The sequence below is a fragment of the Coturnix japonica genome, chromosome 1 (assembly GCF_001577835.2).
Source record: "Coturnix japonica isolate 7356 chromosome 1, Coturnix japonica 2.1, whole genome shotgun sequence".
In the NCBI taxonomy this organism is placed as follows: domain Eukaryota; kingdom Metazoa; phylum Chordata; class Aves; order Galliformes; family Phasianidae; genus Coturnix; species Coturnix japonica.
The window spans coordinates 88,497,442-88,511,338 of record NC_029516.1 but is presented as its reverse complement, the minus strand read 5'-3'; the positions used below and the strand labels follow the sequence as shown (position 1 = coordinate 88,511,338).

Here is a 13,897-nt window from a genome sequence, read left to right as displayed (position 1 = left end):
CTTTGGATCTGTACTTTTCTAATGACTGGTGGGAAAGTGTGTATTTTATATATATGTGTTATATCTCTATCTATCTATCTATCTATCTATCTATCTATCTATCTATCTATCTATATCTTGATTGTTCCAGTCTCTTTGTGGAACATCTCAGGGGACAAGAGTTGTGCACGCTGAGTGGTTGCCCCTTTTGAATTAATTTCTCTTCCTGGAAGGGAGTATCTGGGCGTCCCAAGAATTTGGGCTATTGGAATTAATGACACTGACAGCATTATCTTCTATATTGACAGTGACTATATACATGTAACTTAAATCTTTAGAATACTTATGACCTGGGCTAAAGGGGCTGGGGATTTGGGTTTATTTTCTTTTTGGTACTATCCTGCTGTATGTATCAGCTGAATTTTCATCCCACTCAGATTATTCCTTCTTTAAAATTGGAAAGCTGGTTTGAGAATCTTCTGGTCTGAATTTTCATCTTTTGTATTCAAACTTCCTTCCAGGTAGCAGTTCCTAGTTGTCCTGACTCCTGGTGCCCCTGGAATGAGCTTGTCTCTGCTCTGCAGGCACAGGGAACAGCTGACAACTGCTCCGAGACTCCCTGGGTGCTCCCTGAAACCTGCCATGATGAATAGCCCAAGTTTCTGCTTGTGGTGACCTTAGGCAACTCTGGGCTCTTTTGGATTTTAGAGCTGCTTAGGGAGCCTCTGGGTCCTCCCTGTGATGCTCTGCTTTAGGCAGTAGCTGATCCATCACAATGTTGCCTTTAGTTCAGACCCATGGAACTGCATCTACATGACAGACTCAGGCAGGCCAGTCTTACTTGGGTGTAGGGATCCAAGTTGTTTGACCAGTGCAGACACAGCTGGAACTTCGTACTGCAGCAGTTTACTGGTAATTGTTTATTGACAGTGGAAAACAGAGGGCAGGGGACACAATAGAAAGGCTTGGTTCTGGCTTGTTCCTCCATTGGTAGATCAGTATTCCTATATCAGGAAGGGGCTATGCTGGTGTCATTTTAGACTGTAGAGTCCTTCCTGAAAGGAATTATCTGGAGAACAGATGTTGATGCTGGGACAGTCTGAGCTGTCCAGGTGCATTTTCTGCACAACAAACAGGTGCTTGTTTCTGGGGGTTGGTTAGATCTGCTATCCCACCTCTCCTCATGTGCAAGAGCACACCAAACCATTGCTGGGCTGGGAGCTTTAATCAGCATTACTTAACTCTGGAGCATGAGGTACCATTCCAGTTTTCATTTTCATCTGGTTGGTTTTGGTTATCCCCAGTGCTTGAATGCTGGAGATGAGAAATACATGGAGCTTTGCAAAGCATCTGCTGGAATATCTTTCTCACCAGACCTAAGCCTTTCAGATGTTTTCCACTGCATTCCTGTCTACTGATCATTCCAGTGAAAGCTTCATCCCTCAATCAGTTAAAACCTTTTCCTGGCTTCGTGTGTGCCTAACCTCAAACATGTCCTAGTCTAGTACAGACTAAAGTACATGTGTATCAACTTACAGTTGCATGTGTAACCCTTCCTGGGAAGCTGGGGAAAGTTCTCTAAAATGGGGATCTCGATGAGGAAAAATAATAAATTAAAAAACAATAGGAAACTTCACTGAGGAGGATAACTAACTGTCCTAGTCAATGACCTCTCTGAGAAGCTTATCAAGCAAATACTAAATAGTCTTTGAACTTGCCCTTAACACGGGAATTGATATAGGACTCATCAGTGCTTCAGAATTACAGTATACTTCAGGGAATTGTTTATCACTGTGATCCTCAAAAATAGCATGACTGGAATGGTTAGAGGCAAATACCAGCTATTTTGTCCTGGCATGGGCTGGGTTTTCAAACACTTGAGAAGATGAAAGCTGTATTCTATTTTGTTTTATGGATGTTACCCTTCCTGCTATTATCTTTAAGCATCTTGGAGACAATATTTGCATTTAGATTTTTGTAAAGATCATTTTCTGCATTTCCTTCTCTCTTTCTCTTTTTTTTTTTTTTTCTTTTTTTTTTTTTTTTTTTTTTTGCTTTTGGCTTTGCATAGGTAAGGTATACCCAAAATGATGTACCTCATGGCTTGGTTGAGGCCTTGAGGCTCTGTGGCTCCAGGTTTTTTCATGTGCTTTACTGAATTCCATAGGCTAAGCTCTTAACTTTGGTCTTCACAGAATCACAGAATTGTAGGGGTTGGAAGGGACCTCTAGAGATCATCGAGTCCAACCCCCGCCCAAAGCAGGCTCCTACACCACGTCACATCAGGTAGGCGTCAGGCTGGGGCGAGTTCCCTTTGGATCGTCTGATTATCTCCAGAGACAAGCGAGACCCACCACCTCGCCTGGCACCCTGTTCCAGTGCCCGTACCCTCACGGCGTATAAGAAGTTCTTGTGCACATTCGTGCGGAACTTCCTATGCTGTACAATGTATGTCTTGGTCTTCTTGGAAACTGACTTCATATTCCACATGTAACTGAATAGTAATAAAAAGAATATTTCACTATTATAACTTGTCTTTGCTTTCAGAGGATCTCAGAAGTTAATTCACTGATTGCTGAATCTATCCGCATCTGGAGTGACACTGCTGCTAAACGATATGCGGAGGCGAAATACTGCTATGCCTGAAGTTCGCACTTACATGTGTGAGACACATCATCGCTTCATGCATCATGGCTAGACCGTTCCAGCATAAAAATAGAAGGAAAAGGAGAAACTAATTGCAAGAGGCAGCATCAGGAGAAGCAGCATCCTCCTTTCTGAAAATGGAGAATTTTAAGTTCTCCCTCCTTCTGTGTGATTACTCATTTGGAGAACAGGTGTTTGCTATGGACTGGGCAGCCTTCCAGCTGTGTGACATTACTGACATGCCCTAATCATCACCCAGATCTGCCTACGGTTTCTGCCTACATGCTTGAAATGCTCATTTTGTCAGTTTTTGCATCAACAAGAGGCTGGAGTCTGTGTGAAAATGAGATGAGTGCACTGCTATATCAAACAAGGCTTGCCATTTTCTTCATTCAGAAGGCTTTCAGTTGAGTTAGCAATGCCAACAAGGGGCTCCCTGGACTCAGGGATCAAGTTGCAATGTGAAGGTATTTTTTTATTGAGCAGTCCTGGGTTAAATCATCTTCAGCAGCTAAAATAAGACTCATATCTTTTTTCAAAAAGGTGGGTTTCTGAGTGCCTGAGTTCTGGTGAGTGACTCAGGGGGAGATTCCACAGATAATCTTAACATTTCTGTGTGGTCTTGTGAAATGATATCTGTAACCCCTTCCCCCTCCAAGGGGTCAGTACATCATCACGTCTTAGTCCAAGGGTTTTTGGAAGGGTTACAAAAATAACTGCATTACGCTCACTGAAACGTGACTGACTCGCTTGGAAATAAAACCTATGCTAAGAAACCATAAGAAACAGATGAGCTATGGCTGTCCCAGATTTTTGGATGTTCTTTTTGGTCTCCCTTTGCACTTCAAAAGCATTATGTAATTGTCAGAATGAATCAATGAGTTACGCGTATACAGAGAAAGCTAGAACAGAAAGGTTAGGAGCTTGGGAGCAAAACTAAAAGATGAATAGAATTTTTTTCTTCTCTCTTTTTTTTTTTTTTTTCCTGTTAGTCCTGCAATAGATGTACTTGACAGAGTTATGCCTTGTTCCCTTCCCTCTTGTTTCCAGAGAAGGGGGAGTCTCCTGGTCCCCAGCACAGAACCATGAGTTGGGGCAGGCTCTCCTTGGAGCAAGGGTACTGAGGTCACAGTTCAAATGAGACTCACGGGCCTTGGGTCTGTGGCACAAGAGTAGCAACATACAGTAATGCAGTGAAAAACAGTGATAAACGTTCAACTCTGGTAATTGGTTGTGCTTTCAGTGTCCCTTTGAAAAATAAGGTTTGAAAGAGTAGCTAAAGACTGGCATATTTAGGTTTTGGTTTCCTCTTAAGTATGATTTTAAAGTATCTTGGTGGCACAGGAGCTGCTTCTGAGAGTTCAAATGTTGCCTGGATAATCGGTGCTCACAGAAAAAGGCCTTTATATTCCCTTAAGGGACAAGACTACCTGCCTAGCTGGGAAACTGATTAATTGTTGCTTGTCTGTAGTTGTAGAGTTATGGCCTGCTGGCTTTTCATGTTAGATCCTCTGCCTTGCCTCTCCTACGAGGCCATGAATGTGAGAGGAGGATACTTGAGTTTATCAGTATGAGGCTGATACAGAGTGAAATGAATGTATACAAATGTACTTCTCCTTTTTAAACTGGTCTGCATCCACAAACAAGCAGATTACAGTAAAGCATGGCGGTAGATCTCTTTATTTTTTTTCATAGACAACAGTAGTCATGAAAAGCAAATTACTTTCCAAAAGGACTGCTTTGCTAAATGTGAAATTTCTATATACACGCCAGTGAGAATCCAACGCTGATATCCTAACAGGGATGGAACAAAATATTTGTCGTCTAATGGTGATGTTTATACTCTGTTCCCACAGTAGCTGCTCAATATGTGGCTCTGCTGATAAGCGTTCAGGTTCTCTTTAGCAAAGGTATATGCTGCATTCTCCCTATGACACAGGATGAGGAAAGCTTTTTTCAAACATTAAGGCTCCTGTGTTCTTAAAAATATTAGGTTTTGATGTTTCATATAGAATTCACATAAGATGATCTCATTATAAAAGGAAAAGAAAGAACCTTATGGCATTATATTAGTTATGTGAAAAGACCCTTCAGAACACTATCTGGTTCTACTCCTCTTTATATGCAGGTCCTGTAGTTGCTGTTTTCTTTTTCTTATTCAGAAAAATCCCCTTCTCTTTATTTCTTATCTAGGCTATGCCCCACATAGGTTAGGCTGTGGTCCTGGCTGTGCTTTATGGTGACATCCAGATGATGATCCCACTGCAGAGTTCAAACTTCCTCAGCTCATAGATATTCTTGGGGACTGATGAAGGCTGTGGGAGCAGGGTAGAGAACTGTCCTCCTCCCCTTGCAGCCACTGGCATTGAAGGAAAGCCTCAGTGCTGTTCTTGTGCTGCAAGGCAAGGCTGATGGAAACACATGCAGTCCTTGTAATGAGACTGCAGATCCTTCAGGCAGATTTGGGAACCAGAGGAGAAACAGGGCCAAAAGGAGAGCGAAAGGATGTAGGAAGCTCTTCCTTCCAACACCTTTTTCTTCCTGGGCATTCACAGGATCTTTGTGCCTGGTGAGCAGAAACTGAAGTAGATGTGGACATCTCATTCTCATTCTTTGGCTGGAGATGAGCAAGATATATTTCCAGCCTGATTTGAAGGCAGGTTTACCCAGAAATGGTAGTGAGCTAAAATAAACCTCATGCTCCATCCAGGCTACCATACTTTAACTCTGCAAATATATCCACAAGGCCAGGAGGGCAGGTGTGGTTCTGCAGCTTTTCCTAGTCATGCGAAAGCCATATGTGCTCTAAAACCACATTCCATTTTTTTTTAATTCTTCCCTTTTTTTTTCTTTTTTTTTTTTCTTTGCAGTAGGTGAGGATAGGAACTGTAATGAGGCATTAACACCAGACACAGGATCCTCATGAAGTGTCTCCCACTCTGAACTTATCTCCTTTCCTATCAATATTTTCTTCTGCATGTCCTTCTTAGCCTGCTCTCCTTACAGCCCAGCTGGTACTATTCATAATTGGCAGGCCATTCGGGGCTTAGGCAAAAATAGATAGAAATTAAAACATGACTGACTGACCACTCTCTCCCCTGCCTTGCACCTTCTGTAGATCATTCCATGTGTGGAAAATGAGTAGGAAATTATATCATTTGGAGCTGGTAAGGATTTATGTATGCTTTGCAGGGATGTAAATGAGCACAGAGAGTATGTGGCTGGAACTCTAGAAACAGAACCAATGGCTTCTGTTAGGATTTGTGCAATGGTTTAAAGCTCTCTGCTTTTTGTATATTTTGTTCATTTAAATTATTTATAATGTTAATAATGCATCAATCTTTTATCGCAGTAGGACACTATCATAAAAGTTAAAAATTAGGTATGTTATTACTCCACCTGCTAACAAAAGGAGACTGATTTTTCTAGATAGTGATATCTGGAAAGTATACTAATAATTTCAGATAGTGACTCACTCAGATAGTGAACTGGAACTGAAAAAGCAGAGGGGTTGTCAGACTATTATGATCTCTGTGACAGCAGTTGCAGAAACCTTAACAGTGATTTAATAATGGAGAAGGCTCTAAAACCATAAAATAAACAGCTTACAACAGTCCCTACCTGTAACAAGACTGATTAATAAAATGCTCATGAAATGTTGATTATTAAGATGAAAGTGTAATAATTGATCTGTTTAATTATCATCCAGCTTTCAGAACTGACCGTACAGCCTTTAACTCTATTTAGAAAGGATGATGGTGAGAGAGAAGGCTGCCATAGAGACCTACCCACCCATCCTTACTGCATAGAAGAATAATGTGAGGGATAAACCCCAGATCCAGCACTATGCCTGAGGGAGTGTCTAATAGGGTCCTACTGAATACACAGATGACATGCTTCAGGTTGACTTGATACACCTTTTCTCCTGAAAAATGGAAAGTTCTGAGAAATTTTCAGCATGATTTTTTTTAAAATCTGTTTTATGTACTGTGAGGTGTTCAGATGTCTGTACCTAGCTAAAAGAGCAAGCAATTCCTTTTCCAGCAGGAGGTTGACAAAGGAGTCCATGTTAAATACTCTAGATTGCCATCCTGTACAGGGTCAAAGCTCCCCTAAGTCTACATTTTGGTAGCACTTCTGCACCGATGGCTTTTCTTAGAACTGACATCCAATTTCTCTTAAATATCTTTAGGTCCAGCTGACCCAGGAGAAAGAAGTCTTAAGAATTTGTCCTTCATCCAACTATTGCAAAAACAAAGTGAAGAACTCAACTCATGCAAGTAAATTGCTGGGTTTGGTATAAATGTCTACAGACATTATGCTCAAAAAGCAACTGAAAGATGTGTGGCCAGACTTGTTCTGATTCTCCCCTCCCTTCTCCTAAGAAATATGGCTTAGAAAAGGATTTGTGGGATGGGCTTTGAATGGCTGTTATCAGAGCTTTCTGTCTTTACACACACACTTTCTCATACATGCTTACTGACATATTTGTTATACTCGCTGCGTAATTGCTGTTCTGTACTGCATGGAGACCTTGATCTGCCACTGAAGCAACTACAGGTCCAGTGTTGAAAGTAGAAGCTTCTTTTTGAAGACTGACATAAAAGATCCTATTTTGCAGAAGGTAATGGATTTCAAAGCCATAAGGAAAGCTGTCAGTAGGATCAGGCTGAATATTGCCCTAAGGCACGCACATATCTTTTTCTTTTCTTTTAACTAATTATTACCGACTAAAGCTTCTCAAAACTTGGAATGTTAGGAATATCCTCGAAGTGGATTTTCTGGCAGGGGCTGGTGTAATGGATCAAAGATGGGTAATAGATTCATTACTGCATGGACCAGCATCAAAGAACTGAGAGACATGTTGTGATGCAGAAATCGGCAACAATGTTTTGATTTGTTGTATAATCTACTTTGAATGCCTGTCAGAGCTCTGCTGTGACTGGCTTTGTTGAGCAGTGCTTACTGCATAGTTGACTGGTTTATCATGAAGTTGAAGGTATATATTTTATGTTTGGCTTATTTTGAACTGAAAAGCCATTTTAACATGGAGTTAGCTTCATAGTCTTTGTTGCAAAGGAGGATGGAAGTTTGAAGATGTGTGCACTTTCAATAGAAAATGAGGGTTCAGTGTGTTTGACAGTAATTCTTTTTACTTGTTTGGAGAGTGTACTGAGTATGATAGATTATTGGACTGAAACAAAGGATAAAGAAGGAATTAGTGTCTGGTGGGGCTCTGTTGTTAAGTTGATGACTGACTTGTTTTGGGACTTGGCTTCCTTACAGTGTTTCTGATGCTGGGGAAACAGTTTTAAATAGTTTCTCTCTCGGTTTGTGCTTAGTGTTCAAGCATGCAGCAACATTTTGAAAGGCAGCTGTAATCCAAACACTTAATAGGATAATTCAGAATGGAGCTGGTACAACCTGAAGAACTTTCACAGAGGAGAGAGGGAGGTGTGTGAGAAAATGGATGAACTAGAGAAAATGCAACAAAATGACTCCTATGTGTTCCTCAACATCGTGTTCTTCTGCCTTTTCTACCTTTTAAGTTGGTTGCCCTTGGTCCTGGTAAACTTACTGGCTTGGTTCCTGCTTTTCCTGCATGCTAGGATGCCTGCAAAAACTATGTTAAATGCGTGAGAGATGGGGAAAATATCTTTGTATTTTTTAGTAGGGGGTGAATACCTGAAGTGACTCCAAGTAAAACACCTTGTAGACTCATCAGTTCACTGCCACACCTGAACTAATTAGCCTCATTCAGATTGTTTTATTTACTGTGAGGAAGTCACCAGAAATTTTAATCTCTGCGTGGGAAAATGTTTAAATTACTCAGGCGACACTTTTCTTGGAGTTATTGTCATCTATTCTGTACATAATGTCAAGAGCAAACTGATAATTGTAATTTTTGTTAACTGTTTGTATGCTCACTTTTTATACATTAAACAATTTATGGTGTTTTACCACAGTCTTATAAATAGGAAACAGCGGCCTAAAGGCAGAAGAGAGATGCTGATTAGAGAATGATAGAAATACAAATTTAAAGCAGCCACAGTAGGGCAGAAAATTCAAACATGAAAAAGTGCATCCCTTTTATTACAACCTAAGTCTTAATTACATAAGCTAAGTCTTTTATTACATCCCAGGTTTAATTGCAGAAAACAGGGGGTGGGAAACCTAAGGCTTCACAGACATATTTGTCAGAAGCTCTGGAATGAGGTTCCTGTTGGGGGAGAAAGTAGGAAGTAAGCTCTCATGAAGAACATGTAAGAGAGACCAGGACATTCTGCCTTGACTGAGAAGAGCCTTGACTTCTCTGTCTACCAGACAGGGCCAGGCAGCAGCACATCAGTGAGAACAGGCCAGAGCTGACTGTTAAGTATGATCTGATGGGGTGCTTTGCTGATTTCTCATTTTGTTTATTTCTTTACTTTCATCAAAGACTAAGTATGATTTGGTTTTCTGTAATTCTGCCTGATAAATGTAGCCTTCAGATAATCTGTCTGAATTATTTGTAAGAGGATGAAGCCTGCTAAACTATGACTGGCCTTTTTATATTTTTATAATGGCATTTTTATTTTGGGGGGTGGATTGGTAGCACTGAATGCCAAGTTTACAGAAGGAGTGGTTTTTTTGTAGGTGTCAGCAGTGCAGAGGGAGAACAGTCATGAATATGCATTGTAACAGGGTCCGAGGAAAAAATCTCTTCTGTTTCTGGTTGGATTTTGCTACCAGTTTGTGGGCCTTGGGAATTCTTACCTTTTTGGCTTCAGAGCCCCTTATTTCATCCCAGACCAATCCTGGCTCTGAGTATGCCTACAAGCAGTGTTTATCTGCAGGTGGGAATTCATGGTTGAGCAGTTTTAGGACTTAAGAAAGAACTAAGAGGTCCTAGTAATTAAAAAACCCAGTTTTTCAAAGCTTTAATCATGTAGGTTTTTGAATTTACAGGGCACGGGACAACAAAAGGGTGCCGAATACAGCTCCTCTCTTCTGAATATTCTTAAATAACATCAGTATTTCTCTTCTATGTATGGGGTCTCTCTCCTGCACAAGGCTTTATCCACAAACTGGCTCCTGCAGGCAGCCCTTTTTTGCTGTAATTTCTCCTCACTCTCCCCACACCTGCCACTGAGGGACATGTTCTGCCTTAGCTAGAGTATAAGGTTTATAATCAGCCGTACTAGTTTAATGTGCTGAATCCTGGCCTTCACTTGTTGTCCAAGCTTATTTTCTTTGCCTCTAAGTCTACTGGATTGCCCAGCTAGTATGAACTGAATCTGTTCTTGTGAGATCACTGAGTCTGAATAATTAACACATCCCTTTTCCCTCTCAACTTAGTATGAATTAAAAAAGAGGGCTTAAATGTACGTTAACTGAAGGGAGATTCCTTAGAATTTCAAGAATAAGGTTGTTGTGTCTGTTGTAGGTTTTGTGCTTGTGTGTGAGTTCTGGATTTTTTCCTCTAACAGTCTTCATTTTATATTTTGAATTCTTGCTCCAAACTTAGCAATCCTATAGAATTTCTGAATAACGTCATTAAGCATTTTGTTTGATTAGCAATATTTTCTAATAACATTCTTTAAAATCCTTGGCTGTTTTGTTGTAAGTTAAAGTATCTATATCTCACAAAAAGGAGTGAGCTGTAGAGGTGATTAGACCTACCTCTTCATATTCCTTATAAAAAGCATCAGGGTCCGTGTTTAGAGAAGAATAGGAGAAAGTCTGGAGGTAGACTTCATTCCTAGGCCTAGCTGATTGGGCCACTCTGCTGTTGTGCTTATGAAATGGATTTGGAAAACTTCAAAGAATTGCAGAATGGTTGGCTTGTGAAGGAACCTTTGGAGGCCATCTAGTCCAGCCTCTTTGTTCATTGTTCAATCAGGGACACCTAATGCAGGCTGCTCAGAGCTATGCCCAGGCAGCTCTTGAATATCTTCAAGGAGGAGACTCCACAATATCTACCTCACCTGCACTTTAAAGAAGCACCTCTTCTCAGAGGAGAAGTTCAGAGGAAACCTCCTGTTCCAGTTTGTGCCTGTTGCCTCTTGTCCTGGCACTGGGTGCCACTGAAAAGAATTTTCTTTGCACCCTCTCATCAGACTTCATTCCATATGCGAAATCTTCCTCTGAATGCTTTTCATCTGCTTCTTCCAATGCAATTTTTATAGAGGTTATTTGTGGTCTCCTTTTGTAGCACCTTGTATAAGGAAGTCCAGAAGGTCACAGGGAGAGACCAACGAGTGACTCAGAAAAACAGTGTATGTGGAAATGGAAGAAGATCTCAACCTTGTGGTTTGCCATGGACTCAGTTCCCAGCTGCCAGGAGTATTAGATGACTGCCCATGCTACTCCAATCCCAGCTGAACTAATGAGGCCAAAAGCTTGCTTGCTTTATTCCCAACTGTCAGTTAAGAAAACAGTTTGTCTCTGCCATCTACTAGTCATCACTGCCATCTACTCCAATTCAGAGGATAGCTGGATTCTCTACCTGTACAGCACCAAAGTTCAGTTATTGGTTTATTATGGATAAGGAAAACGAGAAATCCTTCCGTGTTCATATTACGCAGTTTCTACTTCTTACAAAATGCATTTGCAGCTGCAGCATGGTGAAACTTAGGCGGTTCTCTCATATTTGAAGGCTTCTGCTTTTTTTTTTTTAATGGAATGTATTTTACCCTCAGCACATATCTATTTGCCAGAAATAGTATAAAGCCATCCTGTATTCACCTTGTGAAAAAGGTATGGAGTGAACTTCTGTGTCCTCCCAGACTGGGACACAAAGCAAGACTGGATGACACATTTGAGAAACAAGGCAGTGTTTCCATGTCTCTGTCTCCTTTGCATAATCTGTAATATCTGAATTAAGTTTCATGACATATTAACACTTTGAAGCTGAGCCTAATATGCTGTGTTGTATAATACATTATGCATGACTTGGGCATCAGTTGTGCTGGAGCTTCAGCAGCTACAGACTTGAGAATGTCTCTTTCAGTGACAAAAGTCTTAAATAACACTGAAATCAAATTCTGTTGGCATCATTTTATTTTGTATTCCTTGTCCCATTACAACCGCTTTTACTTACAAACTCATGTTCAAGCCATCTAACTTCCTCTTCTCTCCTCCATGTACTTGTCATAAAGTACCCGTTCCACATCTTTCTTATTACAAATATTCCCATGGTGCTGCATGGTAATTTTAGTTTGTAACATCAGAAGTGTTAGGATTATGTTAGCTTTGCTGAGCCTGAGCACTATGATGTGAAAAAGAACAATGATGAGCATTAACACTTACAATAACAATGTACTATGAAGAAGAGCGAGAAGCAAAGAGAGGCAAACAAACCATGCCATGTTTTTGTTTTTTTTTTTCCTTCTCCTATATTCATATTTCATGCTTCTAAACACAGCTAAGATATAACTTTTTTAATGTATCTGATGTAGCCTTGTAAACTATACATTAGTCTGACATTGGATACAGTATAAATATAGGCAAACTTGCAATCAGAGTTTCATTGTTCTTAATATAAATCATCTTAAGCCCAATCACTTTGTTTTAAAATTAGAATCCCAGAATATATTAATTATGGAGGCATCCCCAGACAACAGGGTTGTCTATGGGGGATTTCTGCCCTTAACTCTGATTAGTGTTAATAGGAGTCATCCATGTAAACTCCTAAAGGACCAGAACAAGAAATCATTTTCTGCTAGTTATATTTTTATTTTGGGGTGTAGAACAATACTGTGTGTGATCTGGAAGTGATTTGGTAGAGGACTCGATAATTCTAGTCTGAAACCTTTCCTGGCTGTGGTGGATTCTGGCTCCAATAAATGTATTAAAACACTGTATATTTTTAAGATTACATATAAACTGACTTGTTGTTGTTAGTTTGTTTTTATTTTTTTACCCCAGTTATGACATTAAGGCATATCTTATTTTTCTGGAATTACTGGGAAAGGGACTGCTGGCGTTACACAAATAAAATCTACATGACCTGGTGTTGTTTGAGCTAATTAACCACTTGTTAGGATTCTCCCACCTCAGATTTACTCCGAAAGACCATCTACCTTGGAATGAGCAACAGGAACAATTATCAGAGAGAGAGGTTGCTTACACTAGAAGTTAGATAAACTTGATAGTTACTGGACTTCTGTTGACTGAGGCTTCTGGGATGGAGTGTAAGCTAAGCATGCAATAATTAAAATAGTTTCTTAGTGATGTAGAATTTATGGCATCTTTTGATAATTCATCTCAGTAGCTAATTATACTTAAAACACTGCTTTTTATCTCCAGATTGAACTTGCAAATATTGGATTCTGTTGCATGTCTGCCCACTAATTTATAGTCTTCTGAAATATCTTCTTGTCTAGTCCCTTAAAGATGATAATCTTCTCTTTGAAGCAAAATACATTTTGTTCAATGTCTTGTTGAAAGGAGACTTCTCTTTTTCCAGAGCTAAATCATTCTTGTTGCTCTTCTCTGCACTCCTTCCAAGTTTGTTTATTTATTTATTTTAATTAAAGGTATTGTAGTTTCCTAAAGGCCTATCTGCTTTGTTCACAGAGATGTTATGTTTTGCTTGACTTCAATCAGATTCATGTCTGTGAATGTCCCCAGCCATGTAAATGGCACACGTCTTTGATCCTGCCCTCACAAAGGTCCAGTGTCCTTGATGAAGGGATGCAAAAAACTGGCAAGCATTAGCCAGAATCTACCAAAGGGCTTTATTGTTTAATATCATTCAGAAACTGTACCCAGAAATAAAGTAGGATCTGTTCCAAATGTTCATCTCTATTCTTAGCAGCAGCTAAACCTCATGATCATCATGGTAGACCCATGTGATGGGAGGGCAGCATTGCAGGGTTGAGGCGAGAAGGTGTGTGAGGTGTAAATGAGGGCACCTTAAGGAGAGGATACTAGTCTGAAACAGCAAAACAATAAGGCATAACATTCTTGTAGTTATGCCAGCTGCTCTGCAGCCACAGAAAGGCTAGTGGTACTGCTATCACAGTATCTACACAAGACAAGTAAATCTGTCAGATTTTGTCAGTCCACTCTGTGAAGTATGCAGATCAAACTCTAGGATTAGATGAGTGATGACGCTTTCAAATTGGTGAACTGAAGTTTGTGGATAAACAAAGGGATCTAAATAGGCAGTCATGGGCTTTGCACAAGGAAGCTCAGAAACTGCACAATCCCAGTTCCAGTTTCATGAAAGAAAACAGTTCAAACTCTCATGACTCAATTCGTTCTTTTCCCTCCTGTCTTTCTACAG

The 13,897-nt window shown here is 40.1% G+C and overlaps 1 long non-coding RNA gene across 1 annotated transcript in view; it reads left to right on the top strand.

Moving 5' to 3' along the window:
* LOC107322426 overlaps positions 1-8,912 on the top strand; it is a 47,455-nt gene extending 38,543 nt beyond the window's left edge. Inside the window, exon 3 of the long non-coding RNA XR_004309342.1 lies at positions 6,818-8,912. This is a non-coding gene — a long non-coding RNA (uncharacterized LOC107322426). The remainder of the gene's footprint in view (positions 1-6,817) is intronic.
* Positions 8,913-13,897: the final 4,985 nt, after the last annotated feature.